Genomic DNA, 19,312 nt, shown 5'->3' with positions numbered 1-19,312 from the left:
GACAATCAGGGACCTGGGTCCAGTGGCATTGGACTCATGGTTCAGGGGACAGAGGCACAGGCCAACAGGGAAACTGGGAGGACTGCTGTGCACCAGGGGGAGGACAGGCCCAGGGAACCGACTCTCCAAGAGGCACTTGCAGAGATCCTGGGAGCACATCAACATTCCCAGGATATGATTGGCCAGATCCTGGACAATGTGCAGGAGGACAGGTGGCTGCAGGAGGGACAGTACCAGGGGATCAGGGAGGACTTGCAGGCCATTAACAACACCCTGATCTCCATTGCCGGGGTGCTGGCAGACATGGCCAATATTATGAGGGAGGCAGTCTCACACCAGCGGGCCCCTGCCACTAGCCAGATATCTGAACAGCTTTCCACCTCCGCTGCCGCTAGTGGCCAGGAGGCCCCACCACAGGACTAACAGGCCACCAGCACCCTTTTCCCTGCAGAAGGTGAACTACCCTGCAATTCAGACAGAAGCCAGAGACACTTGCCAAGGCCCCCGCCAGGAAATGAGACTCTCCTGATTGTCACCCTTTTGTCCCACTCTGTCACCCTGTCCACCTTGAACTGCCATTGCTTCCCTTCCTATGTTCCCTTGGATAATGCACCTGTGCTACAAATAGACTGGAACTATACCCTGGACTTTCCTCCATCATCACCACATCCTATTGCCCCTCCATATTTTAGCACTTCAATAAACACCCTTGGAAAAAAAAGAATTTTGGAGTATGTCATTTCAACAGGTACAGACATTGCAATTCAACTGTACAGAAAATGAGCACATGTGTATGACTTGTAGCTGGGTGGAGTGATCACACCAGGAGCATATGTGAGGTCAACAACATCTGTAAAATGAATTGACAAAGGGTACAGTAAGTGGGCATAGAAGTGGGAAATAACAGCCCTGTCAAGTCTATGGGTGAGGATGATGTGCCTGTCCTTCATCGTTGCCAAGTCCATCAGGGGTCTGTACAAGGGGGTATGTCTCCATCTCCTATTCATCTGCAGCGGTAGCAATCTATAGGGCAAAAGAGTGAGGAGCCGGTTACAAAATGAACAATGGGGATACAACAGAACTTTGCATGCTGTTAACTTATAATGGGTAAGTGTGACTAGTATAGTATGTCCAATTTTCAACAGTGATGCAGCAAATATCCAGGGCCCATCCCCTACCCCCCCTGAAATGGCATCTGCCTGTCCGGTGTGGAGGGACAGGTGGAAGTGAGGTAATTCCGCTGACGTTGAGCGCCATTGCGGGAGGCGGTTGGGAACCACCCTGCAACTCCTCATTGGGTAACATTGGGCCATATGGGGTAGAGAGGCCGATGGAGATCTACGCTGGTGGTGACGGTATGCACTGCTGCGGACGTGGCCGCCTTTTTCTATCTGATTTTCCACTTGCTACCTGATCATCCACAGGAGAGGACCTATAGCGCATGTGCTGCTGTGACCTGTGTCTGGAACCTACCATGGCCCGTGTGACTGCCTTCACTTCGGAGGAGTTGGAGAGACTGGTGGATGGGGTCCTACCCCAGTACGGACTGCTGTATGGGCCTCCAGACCAACAGGTGAGTACACTGTGGGCATGATGCATGTGGCATCCATGCATGGTGTTCTCTGTGTGAAGGCCTTGTGTAAGGGGGAGTGGGTGGAAGTCCTCTTTGCAGCGTACAGGTTGTGTGCTAGGCTATGTGTGTGCCAATGGTGATGGAAATGGGTATGGTGGGCCATATGTGTAACAGGCTGGACTCGTCGTCTGATGGTTTTTCCCTGTGTGTATTGCCTCTGCAGGTCAGCGCCCATCAAAAGAAGGATATATGGCATGCCATTGCCAAGGACGTGCGGACCCTGGGGGTCTATGGCAGGCGGAGCACCCACTGTCGGAAACAGTGGGAGGACCTGAGACGCTGGGCACGGAAGACGGCGGAGGCCCAGCTGGGGATGGCCTCCCAATGAGAAAGGGGTGCCCGTCGAACCCTGACCCTCCTGAGTGCCCGCATACTGGCGGTGGCCTATTCTGAGCTGGATGCGCGTTTGAGGGCATCACAGCAGCCTCAGGGGGTGAATACAGTGCCCATCATTACAACTTACGCATGGAAGGGTGGTAGCCGGGTGGGGGTTGTGTGTCAGTGGTTGCCCCTAGTCCAGGCCTGACATTGCAGCGTAGGTCCCCTGGTGGCTCGGGTTCTGGGGGATAATCCTGCTTCTGAGCTTGTACACTTCCACTATTAGTCAGGGCTGCATGGGTCCCAGGTGTGCTGCATTTGGCAGTGTGTGCCCCTCCCCATGCCTTGGATGCTAACTTTTTCTCTGGTAGTGCTATGACATCTTATGTAGGCCTGTTCCCTGTGTGTGAGGGTGCTGTGTATGCCAACGGTGGTGTTGGTGCAGCCTTTGACCAAGTGTATCCTTTGTCTCCCCCCCCTTATTGTTTTGTCATCCTGTCCTTATTTGCATTAGCATCATCTGGTGGAGGAGCAGAGGCACCGGTGACGGAGGGAGCTGCATCCCATAGGACCCAGGAGGCAGAATCCACCGACACTGAGGGCATCAGTGGGACGGTGGGCAACAGGAGCACCATGGCGGAGACTGGAGTGGACAGTTCAGACACAGATACCTCCTCCGATGGAAGCTCCCTGGTGGTGGCGGACACCTCTGTGACCACCCCAGCTACAGGTACAGCCGCCACCCCCGTACCAGCACTGCCCTCCCAGGAGCCCCTCATCTAGTTGCCCATGCACGTTCACCCAAGAGGGTGGGCATCTCCTTCACCCCAGGCACCTCAGGCCCTGCCCCAGTCAGCCCTGCTGCCCTGAGTGAGGAGGCTATTGACCTCCTGAGATCCATCTCTGTAGGGCAATCAACCATTGTCAATGCCATTCAGGGGCTGGCAGCCCAGATGCAACAGACTAATGCATTCCTAGAGGGCATTCACACTGGATTGGCGGCCCAACAGAGATCGATCTAGGCTCTGGCCTCCTCTCTGATGGCAGCCATTGTCCAAGTTTCTACCGTCCCCCCTCCAACTTCCACTTCCCAGTCCCATTCTCCTCAATGCCAACCCATCCCAAGCACATAGGCAGATGAGCATGCACACAAGGCAACACACAAGAGTGGCACAGGCAAACACAAACACCACACATCATCCCACAGGCACTCACACAAACAACATACCTTTGCAGACACAACAACATCCACAGCCTCCACTGTCTCCCCCTCGTCCTTCACCTCCCTCCCAGTTACATCCACACTCACACCTGCATGCACATCATCATCCACTACCAGCATCACCACCACACCAAGCAGAACACACACCTCACTGACAGACACCTCCACAACAGCCATGCACATGTTCCCTGTGTCCTCTCCCACTGTGTTTGTCCCCCCCCTCCTAAGGTACACAAACGCAAGCACTCAGATACCCAACAGCCATCCACCTCACAACAGCATCAAGCCTATGCACCTGCATCCAAAATCAGCAGACAGACACCTCCAACAACCACTCCCTCTTCCTCCACTCCCAAACCTTCTCCCTCTTCCCGCCCCAGTATCCCTAAAAAGCTGTTCCTATCCACCATTGACCTCTTCCCTACCCCCCATCCTGCACATCTGGCCAGGGTGGGAAGAACCCAGTCAAGTTCCCCAGTCACCCAGTCCGGGGGCCCAGTCGTCACCACATCCACTCGTGGTGGAAAAGGATCCAGGGCACATGTCCTGAAGGTGAAGGAGCCTGCCCAAGCTGGTGCCAAGAAGGGAAAGGAGCCTGCCCAAGCTGGTGCCAAGAAGGGAAAGGAGCCTGCAGCAGCAGGAATGAAGAGTGAGGGGCCTGGGGCAGGAACTGTGATGGACCCACCACCACCAACCATGGTTGTGCAGCCATCCGTGGTTGCAGGGGATGATCAGGAGCGTCCCCCCACCAGCAGCAGCAGCAGCACCACCACCACCTCCAGTGAGCAGTCGTCCGAGGTTGCAGGGGATGGGCAGGAGCCTCCCCCCGCCAGCAGCACCACCACTACCACCTCCAGTGAGCAGCCGTCCGAGGTTGCAGGGGATGGGCAGGAGCGTCCTCCCCCCACCAGCAGCACTACCACCACCACCTCCAGTGAGCAGCCGTTTGAGGTTGCAGGGGATGTACAGGAGCCTCCCCCCCAGCAGCACCACTACCTCCAGTGAGCACCCGTCTGAGGTTGCAGGGGATGGGTAGGAACCTCCCCCCATGAACAGCACCATCACCTCCAGTGAGCAGCCGTCCGAGGTTGCAGGGGATGGGCAGGAGCCTCCCCCACCAGCAGCGCCACCACCACTGAGCAGCCATCACTGCCGTCAGACGGTATGTTTTCCTGCCTCCAGGGGCTACTGTGCAGCCTGTCCCCTGCAAATCCAGTGGCTATGACATCCACCTGAGAGACTGTGACCTTGCACGCTCCAGGATCAAGAGCACAGGGCACGATGCCCCCTCCAGAACCAATGTGGAAGACACCCACCTACCCCAGACTCCCCATGATCAAGAGCACAGGGCACAATGCCCCCTCCAGAACCAGTGGGTAAGACACCCACCTAACCCAGACTCCCCAGGATCAAGAGCACAGGACACAATGCCCCCTCCAGAACTGGTGGGTAAGACACCCACCTAACCCTGATTCCCCAGGATCAAGATCACAAGGCATGATGCCCACTCCAGTACCCGTGGGCAAGTCACCCACTCGAGAGACTGTGGCCTAGCAGTCCTCAGGACCAAGAATAGGGCATGTTACCCCCTCCAGAGCAAGTGGGCAAGCCACGCACTCGAGAGACTGTGGCCTTGCACTTCCCAGGACCTAGCACAGGGCATGTGGCCCCCTTCAGAACCAGTGTTGTTGTTCCATCTCCCGGCTGAGGTGCCCCCCGTCCCCCGTCCCCCTGAGGTGCCTGCCTATTTACCAACAGATGCCCCTGCAGTGTTCTCTCCGTGTTGAGGCAGGTGCCATGTTTGGCCTTGGACTTTGGCCTGTGGCCATGTGGACTACATAGATTGTGGACTGGGCTGTGTCCCTTTCTGTGTAGATATGTAGATATTTCTTGTCTTGCCTCACTTATTTATCTTGATGTGTTTCTCTCGTTACATTCACTTTCTCAAAATTGTTTTGTCCTTGCATTATTCATCCGAGGTAGGGGTACAAATGTTTTGGTAATGCAGCTGATTGTGTGTATGGTGTTGGGGGTGTGTGTGTTGCGTGTGTGTGTCACTCTCTTTTTCCTCCCTCCCTCCCTTGTGTGCTAGACGGCTGTACTCACCGCCATTGTCTTCGCCTGCGTTGATGTTCGTGCTGGAGCAGCACGTAGAAAATCATGGGGAAGACATCCAGCTCAGGCTCCATGGTGGCGTGGTTGTTCCCTGTGTCTCCAATTGTGAGTCCTTTCACTTCTGTGCAGTGTTTCTGCCAGGCTTTTGATGTTGTTGGTACCGCCCTGGAAAAGGTGGCGGTTTCCAGGGTCTTAATATGGTGGGCGAAACATTGACTTCCGCCTGGCTGTAGGTGGCTGCCGCCGTGGTAGCTGTTGTTTCTGCCCTGGCGGTCGGTGTGGTACATTGGCTGTCTATCGGAGATAACACCGCCCTGGTCATAATTTGGCAGTAATTACCACTGGCCTGTTGGCGGTATTACCGCCACTTTAACACCAACCGCCAGGGTTGTAATGAAGGCCAATATGTTCCGACCTTGAACACCTGGGAATTACACATGGTGAAATGGACTACCGCAGAATGAGGAGTTCGAAGATGACATCAGGCTGGATAGGACGGGTGGAGACAGGACTCTTCACATGGGATGTGGTGTTAATTTATCTAGACCTCTTTTGTAAAGATAATTGTACATAACAAATCACTGAAACTGAATACTCTCCATATTAGTCAAAATAGATAAGATCTACGGTACTTTATGCTAAAAAAACAAGCAGGTTATAGGTGACTACTTGACGAAAGGGTGTAAAATGTATACTTGTTCTCCGATGCACTCTAATGAGAGCTGTATGCATGTGAATAACCTGCCGTTCATTTTGTTTGAAAACACAAAAAAGAACATTCACCCTGAACACTAGCATCTGCTTTCAGCTAATATGTTGTCATTAATGTAACTTTTACATTAGCTCTCGGAGTGTTGGTGGTGTTGCCATTTTCAGTCATGTCTACTTACTGTCCTATTGCTTTGAGATGAGGTGTTTATGGTCATGGGCGTAGAAATTGATTGCTATGAGTAGTCAGTACTACAACACTTGTTATTGAAGGCTCCACTTGTGCTCTCTCCCTAAAACATGGTAAAACTGGCCTACACCTGATAGGCACATTTACTTGTAAGTTCCTAGTATCTGATACTATATGTACCCAGGGTCTATAAATTAAATGCTACTAGTGGACCTGCTATACTCATTGTGCCTCCCACTAAAGTAGCAATTTCAACCATGTCTCAGGCTTGCCATTGAAGCCTAAAGAGCAGTTTTAAACTGGCAGTACGACATGGCAAAATAAGCCTTTTTGGACGGCCTAACCCTTTATTTTTAGTACTTATAACTCACCCTTAAGGTAGGCCCTAAAAGTTCATATGGCAGGGTGCATAGAATTACAACTAGGCATGTGGGTTAAACTTTTACATGTACTTTGGCAGTGAAAAACTCCTAAAATAGTTTTTTTTACTATTGTAAGGCCTATCTCTCACATTGACTAACACTTGGTTACCTTATTACATTTAGTAAGTGCTAACTTTGGTAAAGGAGCGGATAAATATTTAATGTTAATAGACACAAATGAATTGTAATTTTAAATCCTCCTTAATGGTAAAGTCAGATTTTAAATCACAATTCTGTTACTTTTAAAAAGTTGCCATTTTCTTGTCCCAGTTATTTTTGCATTTTGCTAGTGTGGTCAGTCACATAACTGTGAATGGCCCCGCTTTTGGAGTTTGCATATTCTTCCCAGACAGTGACAAAAAAGGGATTAGGTGTAGAAAGGATGGGCCATCCTGAAAGGATGACTGGGGGCACCTTAGGTTCTTGCCCACTTACACTTCAAAGGGGCTTGCATGCAGCACACATCAAGGAACCAGTTGTGTGTCATCCTAGACAGTTTGGTGCCTTAACAGGGGATGGAAAGAACTTACCAGAAACAGATGAGGGGGTAGGACAGGGTGTCCCTCCACACACAAAGACTTGCATCATGTATACATTTTGGACGGGTCCTCAGTTCAAAACTTCAGATCAATTCTGGACCTGTGGAAAACTCAGGATTGCTCTTCTGCCCTGCTACAAGAAGATCAGCCCTGCTACTAGAATGACTTCCCCATTGCTGGAAGGAGTGCCCTGCTTCCCTGCTGCCCTGATGAAGGAAGATTGGACATGCTCCTTGATCCGAGGACCACCAGAGGGACTCCAAGCTCTAGTTCACTGACCAAACAAAACAAGCTCCCAAGGCCTTGAACCCTGCTGCTCGCCTCTGCTGGAGTGAGCCCTAACCCTCGATTGGGCGCCACCCAGGTTCTGGACCCTTGATAGCGGTGTTGGTGATACTTCTCCAAAACCTGGGACTTTGACATTTGTTTAACAAAAACTGCTCTGATATCTGGCAGGAGGCTGGGACCTACCTGTAAGCCAAGCTGACGAAGGGGCATTGAGGGTGGGATTGACTTCACCTCAGCTCCCGCTACATTTTTCTCCCCAGCAAGAAATCCCTTTCAGTGGCACCTCTCAGCAAAGGTATCCGGCCTCATGGAGCCCTTTTTGCTTACAACATGTAGCCTCATCCCACTGGAGGATTTCAATAGTCTAAGTTCAAAGGTAAAAATCTTCACCAAAGCCTCTTCAGCAGCTCCTTGATGACGAAGATTCCTCCTTAGACACAGTCTTCTCACTTTCCCTGCCAAAGACTTTTTCCAGGAACATTTTCAAAGATTTTTCCAAGTCCAAAGGTAAGCTGAGACTGGACCTGTTCCACCGCTTTTATCCAACGATGCTCCACCCCATTCGGGCTTAACTTTTTACTTTGATCCTGTCTCGCATGACCAGATGCCCGTGTGGTTGGCGCTTTGATCTTTTAGGTGCTATTTTTTGCTAAATACTTTTAAAATTCAGAACTCCAGTTTCTACTGATTGTATTAATCTTGTTTTTGTGTCATTGTATTTAGTAACATTTACGCTATTTTTCTAAATTGTTTTGCAAATTCTTCTTGTGTTATATTTTTATTTTATTACTGTTTGTATGCTGCATACATATTTTAAACATTGCCTCTAAGTTAAGCCTGACTGTTTTATTGCCAAGCTACCAGAGGGTTAAGCACAGGTTAGTTTAGTGACTTTTGTGGTTCACCCTGAGAAAGAATGTGGTAGTTGCCTGAGTTGGGTTTCCACCCTTTTAACCAATAAGCCAATATGTTACATTTAAATTCAATGAAAGTATTACCAGAGGCACACCTGACTTCAGAGAATAAGTAATGAAAACTATTTGCACCAACACTAGTGATACCTCTGTTCAGGTAATCAGAAAATGGGATATGCCATACTTACCAATGAATTTATGTGATGTGCATAACTAAAAAAGATTGTTTTTGGTTAAACTACTTTTGACACCACTGCGAATAGCCTTACATAGAGACGTCTGATATCCTTTGAAAGGGTGGGCCTTAAGAAGAGACACAAGTCTCCATCTCAGCCACTGATGTTTTCCTGCTTAATGCTGTCAGGAGTGACCCCTTCATTGAGTGAGTAAGTGACTGAGTATTGTGAGTGCATAAGCTACCAGAAATGTACTTAAATGGCTATCGAATCAAGTTGATAGGTGGCTAATATGAACGACGGAAAAACAGATAAATGCACATTATTTCAATACAGTTGTGCCAAAAGAGGTTTTAGCCTATATTCTAGAATGTTTGTCAGTTAACAGGAAATTATCTGTATCAATTTAATTGTTTCATTGTAAAAGCATTTGTGTTCTTTCGCAAGTAAGTTAAAGGTTCTTTGTAAGATGTAGAAGACAAAACAACCTGATATAAAAAAAATGGTAGTTAGAACAACTTAGCTTTTTAAATTACAAACTACTTAAAAATCTGAAATGTAATGGCAAGTACCTTGCTTTCCCTTCATGGGAATACACTGCCATAACTGGATCCTGGGCAAATGTTTATACAAAAGTAAGGAATGTGATTGTCACTGAACTGCAACCACCCACAGAGTGCCTAAACGAAGTTTGTCCAATAATTTAATATACCAAGGTGTTGTAGAATCAGAAACCCTATCAAAAACGGATATTAGCCTCACATGATCCAATGGCTAAACTAAGCAAAATCCGGGTGAAAAGCCTTTTAGTAAAATGAGCTGATGGTTAGATTATGATAGACAAAAGTGGTATTTATCAATTTATAGCTAGATAATGCCCCTCATCTGATAGCTTCATAATAATAACAAATAAGTATCAAAAGCTTAATTGTATTCCAATTATCAGGAATGCAATGGTTTTTCAAGACAAATTTGATTGGATCAAGTGCAAAACTGATGAAAAATGTTACGGCTTCTTATAGTAGAAGACATTAAAATGGAAGAATTACTGGTATATGGCGTCTGTGTACTTGAGCATAATTGCTGTGCTGTATTACTTGAATCTCAAATGTGTGTATTAATGTATTTATTTTAGAGTGCAATAGTTTTGTGAATAATTCTATTGTATTGTGTAATGTTATGTTATATTATGTGGATTTTTAGAGCACAGGTAAGAACCTGTGAGGGTATCCAGGTGCTGAGTAGGGCAGGCTTGAGGGAGGAAGAGATGATCAAGCCTGTTTCGTCTGAAAGAGCCATGTTGTGACGTTCTTTCAGAAGCCATTGTAAACCTTAGATGGTTGAAAGTGAGTCCTTCAAACTATGAGTCTGTTAAATAGTACAGCGTTCTATTTTATCTTAATTGTGCTCTTATTTTGGTCACTAGAATTTATTGAAAAACAAGTAACGTGAGCATAATATATTCATATGCTTAACAGCTTAAGAAGGTGCCCTGTGATATTTTCAGTTTTTTGTTCACATGGTCAATTTTGGTGCATAATGCAGTCACTATGGACTATTTGATTCCTAGTATGTCCTAAAGATATGTACTCTTTGACAGGTTAAGTCTAAACAAGCATAAGCAAAGGCAATAGTTCTGGTGTAGGCTCCCAGCCCTATACTTTGCCAATGCTTGTTTTGTTTTGACATAGTTTATGTAAAACATTATTGTTGGAGGATGTGCGAGGTCCCCACGAACAAAAAATAGTATACATTGACTGAAAGGAAAAATATTTTTAGCCTCAAAAAGCACACAATCACATAGTTTAGTTCTTGGCAATTGAGAGAACTACTCCGTGAAAGAGCACACTGCTGTCACTCCCAATGAAGTTGCTAATAGTTGAAGTAGGCTGACCAACTGCCTTTGCTGTGTGCAGTCACAGGAGGAAGAAATATGTGAATGACCTAACAGCAGACCAATGGATAAAGAAACTCCACCATGGCTGGTACTGTCGTAGTTTGGACTTTTGCTCTGAGCAAGACTGCTGGTTTAAGGATAACAGTACTCTTGTTTGTAGGCGACTGAGTCTTTCCTACAACAAGTCGCAACTGTTGTCCCATCCTTACCGGCTCACTAGCAGCACCTCACCAGAAACACAATAGTAAAAGGTGATTTATGGCAGTCGCTTACGCATGGACTCAAAGTAAGATATCTCAGGGTATGTCATGGTTGAACGGAGATTACCCTTTTCTCACAGATATATTATGTCTCATACAAACACAGGCAATGACACAGATGCAGTAAAGTTATAATAGCTTTTTATTTAACATAACTGCAATTTGTGATAAGTTGCATGGACTGCAATGATTAGGATAATGAATATAGCAAGTAACAGTATTGTGAAGAAGAGAGGCATTGTTATGAAGACCCCCACCATTTTGCAATAGATGAAAGAAATATATATATGGATATATATATATAGGATGGAATATGCCCTAATACCCTAATGAGAATAAGCCTAACCTCCTACCTAAAGGAGAGCTGGGTTTGCTAAACCTAATCTGCCAAAGCCGTGTCCATGAGAGGAGCCCCCAACCCTTGTTACCTTGGAATGAGGTCTCTATCTCAGACTCTGTAGGGACACGAAGACTGGGTCAGCGTCAAGACGACTGCAGCATCGGTATCAGCGATGGTGGCGATGCCCTCTGGTCGGAATCCCTCTGATTATCTGTCTAAAGTGTGGTGTATTTATACAGATCTACAAGGTCCCCTGACGTAGGTGTATTCCAAAACAATAGATAACAGTCATGCTTGGGATGGCAATTAATATCAACAATCCCTCGAAAGTATAGAGAGGGAAAATCCCTAAGTGTGAATACCTACTGTTTGTTTGTCTTTGATGCTTGATCTTGACGCCTTGGCACGGTGACACTGATAATGTAACTCATAACAAGTGGCCTAACTATAAACAAGGCAGCCATCTTAGAAGAAATAAATAATTAAATGGGCTAAGACAGAGCAAGCTAAGTAGGTTAAAAGTCACTAGGTGACGGGGGCACGAGTCTACAAGCCAACGGCTAAGCTAACTCCTGCTATCCCATTAAAACGAACTAGGATTCACTACAGTACCAAGCCCAGCTGTGAAAAGAGGTGGGTTATGCATGGTGCTAGCTACCCCACCATGTAAAACATCCTAGCGACAGAAACGTCAATGAAAAGGCAAAAAGACATCCCGTCCTCGGACAGAAGTAGCTCTTAGAAACACAGAAGTCGTACAGCTCAGTCATGCGAATTTGTGTTTAGCTGGCCATCACCCTATGGGGATCCATACATAGGCTAAACAAGTTAAATATTCGGAAAAACCAAGACCATCACCATCAGGACATGGAACATGAGGACCATGTACGAGACAATGCAAGACAGCTCAAGTGATATCAAGATGAAAAAATACAACCTTGCCCTGCTTGGCATAAGCAAGACCAGATGGGCAGAGTCTGGACAGAAAAGACTGGCTCCAGGAGAAATGCTGCTATATTCTGAACACGAGGAAGAGAACGTCCCACATACTCAGGGAGTACTCCAGCAGCCAATAGAGTTCTGATTGCCTGGGATACCAACGGTCCCTTAATCATCACAGTGACTTTCTTCCCAAAGAAAAGGAGGATCAGCATGGATGTTATCCAGTGCTATGTACTTCCAAATGACCGTAAAGAAGAGGAAAAAGAACAATTTTACAACAGCCTTCAGTTCACCCTGGAGAAATGCCTTGAGAGAGACCATACTGATGGGGACCTCAATGCCAAGATTGAAAGCAACAGCATTGGGTACAAAGAAGACATGAGCAACCATGGCCTTGGCAACATGAACGAGAATGGTGAAAGGCTAGCAGATCCCTGTGCCTTGAACAGTCTGGTGATAGTGTATTTTCACACAAAAGAATACAAAAGGCAAAGTGGGTATCACCATAATATTTAACAGAGAATCAGATCGACCATGTCTGCATTGTCAAGATGTTCCTGAGGACCCTGCAGGATGTGAGAGTGATGAGGGGATCGGACATGGCACCAGACCATCACCTTGTCATGCCCAGACTAAAGCTGGAGAAAGGATGGATGGAACCGACTAACTAACGTCAGCGATATAGCACCACTCTTCAAAGAGACTCACAAACAGAGTGACTATGCAGTCACCATCAGTGACAAGTTTCAAGCCCTGCAAGAACTAGAGGGTGACAGAGACCCAGTTAAAAGTCAGTGGGAGAAGATCAAAGAAACAGTGACGTCAATCTGCCTAGGAGGTAATTGGCCCCAAGAGACACCATCACAAAGAATGGATCTCCACTGACACTCTCCACAAAATCTAAGCGAAAAAGAAAAAGAATGCTACAGTCAACACCAGCTGAAGAATAGTAGAAAAATTGAAAGCTCAAGGCGAATACACCAAAACCAACAAAGAAGCAAAGAGAAGTCTTAAAGCAGAAAGCAAAGATTCATTGATGGTCTTCCCACAGAAGCTCAAGACGCAGCAAGCCATGGAAACATGAAAGAACTCTACAACATAACAAGGAAACTCTGTGGCAGATACAGCAAACCAGAGAGACCTGCTGAGACAAAATTGGAAAGACAATTAAGGGTAAAAAAGGCCAACAATGAAGACTGATGAAGCACTTTGAAGAACTGCAAACCAGGCCATGATGCAGTCTCCACCAGACATAGATCCAGCTGTCAAGGACTTACCAATTGACTGTAGCAGACCAACAAATTAAGAAATATGGTAAGCCATCACACATTTGAGAAATGGGAAGGCAACAGTGCCTGACAACATTCCTGCAGAGGCACTGAAGGCAGACATTGAATCATCAGTTGACATGCTCTACCCCATGTTTGGAAGGATCTGGGTAAAGAAAAAGATGCCATTAGACTGGAAGGAGGGATATCTCATCAAGATCCCCAAGAAAGGTGACTTGGGCAACAGTGAAAACTACTGAGAGAGAACACTTCTATCAACCCCCACCAAAGTGTTCAACAGAGCCATCCTGAATAGAATGAAGCAAAAAGTTGACACTCAGTTGAGAGACCAGCAAACTGGCTTCTGCAAAGATAGAGCCTACACAGACCAGATTGCCACACTGCGCATCATCATTGAGCAGTCGATGGAATAGAACTCACCCCTCAAAGTCAACTTCATCGACTATGAGAAGGCATTCACCAGTGTGGACAGAGAGACACTTTGGGGAACTCCTCCGCTATTATGATGTGCCAGATAAACTTGAGAATCACCAGGAATTCTTACGAGGGAATGACCTGCAAAATAGTCCATGGAGGGCGACTTATGGAAGCCTTCCAAGTGAGGACCAGAGTCCACCAGGGTTGTTTGCTCTCACCTTTCTCTTCCCGCTAGTCTTTGACTGGATCATGAAGACATCCACAGCAAGGAGAAGAAATGGGATCCAGTGAACACCATGGATGCAGCTCAATGGCCTGGAATTTACTGATGACCTGGCCCTACTCTCCCATATCCATTTGCAGATGCAAGAGAAGATTGACAATGTGGCATGCACATCAACACAACTTGGCTTTAACATCCACAGGGAAAAAGACAAGATCCCAAGGGCTAACATGAATAGCACAATTGTAGCCACTCTTGCATGCGCTGCACCGGAAGAGGATGAGGCAATCACCTCCTGGGCCAGTGCCATAGACAAGTAGAGTGGCACAGATGCCAACATTGAGGCAAGGATTGGCAAAGTAAGGGCTGCTTTCATTCCAAGGACCTACCGCTGCAAACCAAGATCAGGCTTTTTAACACCAATGTAAAATTGGTCCCTCTGTATGGAGCAGAAGCTTGGAGTACAACAGTGACCAACACCAACAAAGTTCAGACCTTCATCCACATCTGTCTGAGGAAATTCCACTGGGCAGATACTGCCAACAAAACAACCTGTGGCAACATACTTTCCCTCTCCCTGCTCATGAAGAAATCAGGAAAAGGTGCTGGGACTGGATAGGTCATACCCTACACAAGCCTCCGTAAAACACCACCAGGCAAGCTCTGACCTGGAAACTGCAAGGGAAAAAGAAAAGGAAAAGAGGAAGTCTAAAAAACACATGGCACAAAACTGTGAGGCTGACTGCAAGGAAATGGGTTACACCTGGAGTCAGATACAAAAATGTCCAGGACAGAGATGGTTAGAGAGTCCTGGTTGATGGCCCATAGCCCAGGAGGGGTAGTAGGAATAAATAAGTAAGTAATGGATAAAGAGAGTTGTCTAAAAGATCCTATGTGAAAGTATGTATCATATAAATCATCTTAGTAAAATCAGAGGGTCATGGCTAAGCCCAGATTTAAAAAAGGAAAGTGATAATGCACTGGAAAAAATGATCAGCAAATATATGAGTCTCTCTGAGAGTGTGCAGTTGTTGACAGGAACATGGAGTTCACAGGATTGATTCATAAGATCCACTAAAATGTGAAATTTGTACAGTGGTTCGCTATGGCGACATAAAGCTCACATAATTCCCACAGGCACCTGAAGCATTCAATGTCAATGCACTTATTTTAATTCACACTTCTAATTTGTGGGAATGTGTTTTGTTCATTCCCCATGATAAGACGAAGTGAGTGGCTTAAACAGTGTGTACAAAAACACGAAACTTCCCAGTTTGCGGTATAGATTTCAGTGAGACTGAACAAGTAACGATTTACTAATCTGAATGAGGAATAGACCCATACCAGAATTCACTGTTTATAATCCTAGCTGTTCCCATCCTCTATTCATCCATGCTGCTAGTGTTGTGGATCTTACCAGAGGCTTTGATGAAGAGGATCTCAGTGATGAGCAGAAGAAACAGGATATTCATGATGGTCTCAGAACTTCAGGAGACCCGTGTAGAAGAAGGTCAGAAAGTGTCGTTTTCAGTGAATTAGAGCATGCAATTATCTGACCAGAACTTTTGCAAAGAAGTTGAGAGGACTGGTTAAAGGCTTTATTTATAAACAGCACAAATATTTGGCAGGACCAAATGTAGTGTGTCAGACTCTAGCTGGTTGAGTGTTTGATCACTTAATTTACTTTGAGACTCATGCCAAAGTGTGATGAATTATTATTGATCTAATAGACATTTGGAGAGGCCTCAAAGAGTAAATTCTCAGATTAAGCACAATGTGTTCAGATGTGTGTATTCAGAGATTTGTGTCGGTAGTAGTACAGTATAATATAAAACAATACATGAAACAGAACACTATTGCCTGCACAAAAAGTGAATTATAAAATCTAAACGCTGTAAATGCAAGGACTGTTAAAAATTATGAGAAAGATATGCCTCACCCCAAAAAACTCTAATATGCATTTTCACCCTGTCCAGTAGAGAAACTAAATAGAAAGAGCTATGCAATGGATTATACTCTCCACATTTTTGTTAGTTTCTTTCATAATTTCCATAAAGTCATGGAGATGAAGTGTTTGACCTTGGGGTAATTATTCAGACACATGAAAGTTCCCCTTATGCTTGGCTTTTTGAGGAGAAAATGTCAGTTGTTACACCTGCAATTTTCCTTAATTTGCGCAAATCTAGCAAGTGGTTAATGTAAATCGCACTGGAAAGCTAATCTCTCCCCCCATCATGATGTTTGGCTTGAGGTGAGTTGAAAATCCTTATAAGACATTTTTACTTCCAAGAGCAGTCAACCAGAATTTTGGCAGTGGTACTCCAGCTGCTAACCAAATACAAATTGTGAAGCTAATCTTTTTTTTCACTCTAAATATGGTTGTGTCACTTTATACCGGCAATTGCTGACTGCGTGCAGTTCCACCAGCTCAGGCTTAGCTTCAGTAAAAGAGGGGAAACAATCTTGTTTGGCCTGTTTCCATCTCAGCTCTTCTTTCACCCACAATTGTGGAGTCCCCTCCTTTTTCATTAACTCTGTCAAGGAATTAAGAGTGGCTTGGAGCTGATCACTTGCCAAACAGATCGAAGCTCTTGCCTCTTCATACTTCTTCTCCACGTGGGTCATTCCAATGGTTAAAAATAAGTTGTAAGCACAACTTTCTTGTCTCACTTGGCCGATGGCAGTTCTTCAAATGTCTATGGTTGTATCTGTTCTGCTACTTCCAGCTCTGGCAGAATGCTCCTGCCAGATCTATTTTTGACCTCAGACAAATACATATTGCCTCACCTCATCTGCATTCAATAGCCTGGGTACCAGTGAGAAAGAGACATTACCTTGTGGATATGTGTCTTGCCCACATGGTCCCTCTTGGTCTTATCCAGTAATAAGCTAACTCCCTATTCTGCTGGCAACCTCTGAAACCTTCTCATCTCCACCATTTCGTCCTGGTATCTCAATATCACAAAATCCATATTTATGGACAGCCCTTCTCTTTGTTTGCTTAATACCTGGTTCTTTGCCTTCCTTAAACATGTAGGCTTTCTTTGACTACCTCTATTGGCAAAAGAATAGCAATGACATACATTCTCTCTACAAACTACATCGATCTGCCACCCTTTGGTTGATCCTGCCTTCTGATTGTTAGCTCCCTCAGATCGACTATTGTTCTGACATTCAGCCATTTACCAGAATTTTGACTCCTTCCAGTAGACTCCATCAATCAGCTGGTCAATGACCTGTCATTTAACTCCAAAAATTGGTAATTATGTTACCTTCATGTGTATATATTGATCCCAAGGCGTGATGAGCCTACCTTAAAACAGAATGTGTTAGAAATGGGGTTTCTGGTTGGCTAGGGTATGCACCTCAGCCAGGCAGAACTTACCCACTCTAGTCAGGGCAAGGGAGTTACACGTCCAAGATAACCCCTGCTCACCCCCTTGGTAGCTTGGCACGAGCAGTCAGGCTTAACCCGGAGGCAATGTGTAAAGCGTTTGCACAACACACACATACATGTGACGCAATATCCCCACCACAAAGGAAACACAACACCAGATTATATGTAAATATACTGTATTGTACACAACGTAATTATCAGACCAACATCACATAACAGTACTATCCTGCTACCTTAGCAGTTGTCAGAACGTTACACATTAGTTACTCTGCAAACTAGCAGTAGTCACACATAACACACAGGTTACTCAGTATTCTGCAACATAAGCAGTAGTCAGGAAACACGTTATCACATTAGCACACTTGTCATGAGAATATCATAAAACGCCCATAGTAGGAACATTAGAAAACCTATGGCAAGTTAGGGAACCATATTAGCAAGTCATACCCATAAAAGGAACATGTGCACACATATGTAAAAGCATCATAGAACAGGTAGGCAATATATTATAATTAGTAAAGTCTGTAGAAAGAACTCCAATTATAACTCTATTGGTCCATTTACGAGTACCTGGCTTGATGACGAGGCACCTCCAGTGCCTAAAACGAATAATGGGGCCCCCGGCGCTCCTCTGTGCAAAACGGGGGCCTCCTGACAATTCGGAGAGCGAGGAGGGTAGCACACACCTCCTCTAAAGAAAAACGGGCCCCTCGGGGGACCGTAAACGCTGGGGGCCCCCCTAGGCCTCCACCGGCCCTCTCGAGGGGGGGCCCAGGTCAGGGAAACCTTTGAGGTGGGGAGGGGGCGCCACGCACCCCCTCCGGTTGAGAAACGGGCCCCTCCGGGGACCCGCAAACTCCTGGGGTCTCCAGGGTCCTCCGTCGGCCCTTTCACCAAGGGAGACCCCTTTACTGAAAGGCTGGCCCTCGCAGGGGCCCTGAGGAGTCCGGGGGCGCAGCGAGCCTTCGAGGAGGCTGCTGCCCGCTCCCAAGAAAACTGAAGCCGCCCGAGGCTTCTCCAGGGGAGGGAGAGGCGTCCTCCTCTCCTCTCACCCTCCGACGGCAACCGGCCCCAGGCAGGGCCTTCCGGTGCCCCGGGGGCGCTCCTCGGAGCGATCCCTACCCCGGGGGCACCGCTAGGAGCAGGTTTGCTCCTGATTCTTTTTTCGTGGATTTTCTCGTGCCCCGGGGGCACAGAGCTGAGCGCAATCCTCGTGCTCTGAAATAATAAAATAACCCGGCTACGGCGGTTATCCAAATAGAGCGCTTTTCACAGCGCTAGGAAAATTCTGCAGCCAGGGCTGCGGCGGTGATTCTTCCTTGGGCCAAAGAAAAGCGCTTTTCAAAGCGCTAGGAACCATTTAAAGCCTGGTGATTTCTTTGGGCAAAAGAAAAGATCGTTGCAGGGGTCAGGGGCCACAGCACCCTGCCCCTGGGAACAATAATCAAGGAAAAGGTACAGGGCTGGTGGGTCCAGCTACAGGCCAGCACAAGGGGTGCAGTTGGTGGCAGTTCCTCCTAGTGACCAGGCAGGTCACAGGTCAGCACAGCAGCAGCAGTCCAAGGTGGTTTCCTGGTGAGTCCATTCATCAGCGTTCTGTGTCCAGTTTCAAGTTCCAAGAATGTTCAAATTGTGGGGAAATTTCCCCTGTACTTATAGTCCATTTTTACAGTGTTTTACAATGATAGGGAGAGGAGGTTCCAGCCAGTTACAACTGGTTCTGGGAGTGCCCCCTCTCTCCTTTCAGCACAGGCTCCAAACATCAGTGGGGGGTTAACGACCCTATTGTGTGAGGCCAGGGCACAGCCTTTACAAATGTAGGTGTGCCCCGCCTCTCCCCGACTATTCAGTATGCAGATGCACCTTGGTGACACCTCCACCCTCCCTGTGTACAGGCTGTCTGAAAAATATGCACAAAGCCCCAACCGTCACTCTGCCCAGACGTGGATTGGAGTCAAGCTGCAAAACACCAGAATCATAAGCACAGATAAATGCGCACTTTCTAGAAGTGGCATTTCTGTG

At 46.7% G+C, this 19,312-nt stretch overlaps 1 long non-coding RNA gene across 1 annotated transcript in view; it reads right to left on the bottom strand.

Annotated features, from left to right (window-relative positions):
• LOC138297435 (uncharacterized) overlaps positions 1-15,470 on the bottom strand; it is a 118,800-nt gene extending 103,330 nt beyond the window's left edge. Inside the window, exon 1 of the long non-coding RNA XR_011204103.1 lies at positions 15,311-15,470. This is a non-coding gene — a long non-coding RNA (uncharacterized lncRNA). The remainder of the gene's footprint in view (positions 1-15,310) is intronic.
• Between the last annotated feature and the right edge of the window lie 3,842 nt (positions 15,471-19,312).

Source organism: Pleurodeles waltl, chromosome 5 (genome assembly GCF_031143425.1).
Source record: "Pleurodeles waltl isolate 20211129_DDA chromosome 5, aPleWal1.hap1.20221129, whole genome shotgun sequence".
NCBI classification, from domain to species: Eukaryota; Metazoa; Chordata; class Amphibia; order Caudata; family Salamandridae; genus Pleurodeles; species Pleurodeles waltl.
The sequence above is the reverse complement of the archived record's forward strand: the minus strand, read 5'-3'. Positions and strand labels throughout refer to the sequence as shown.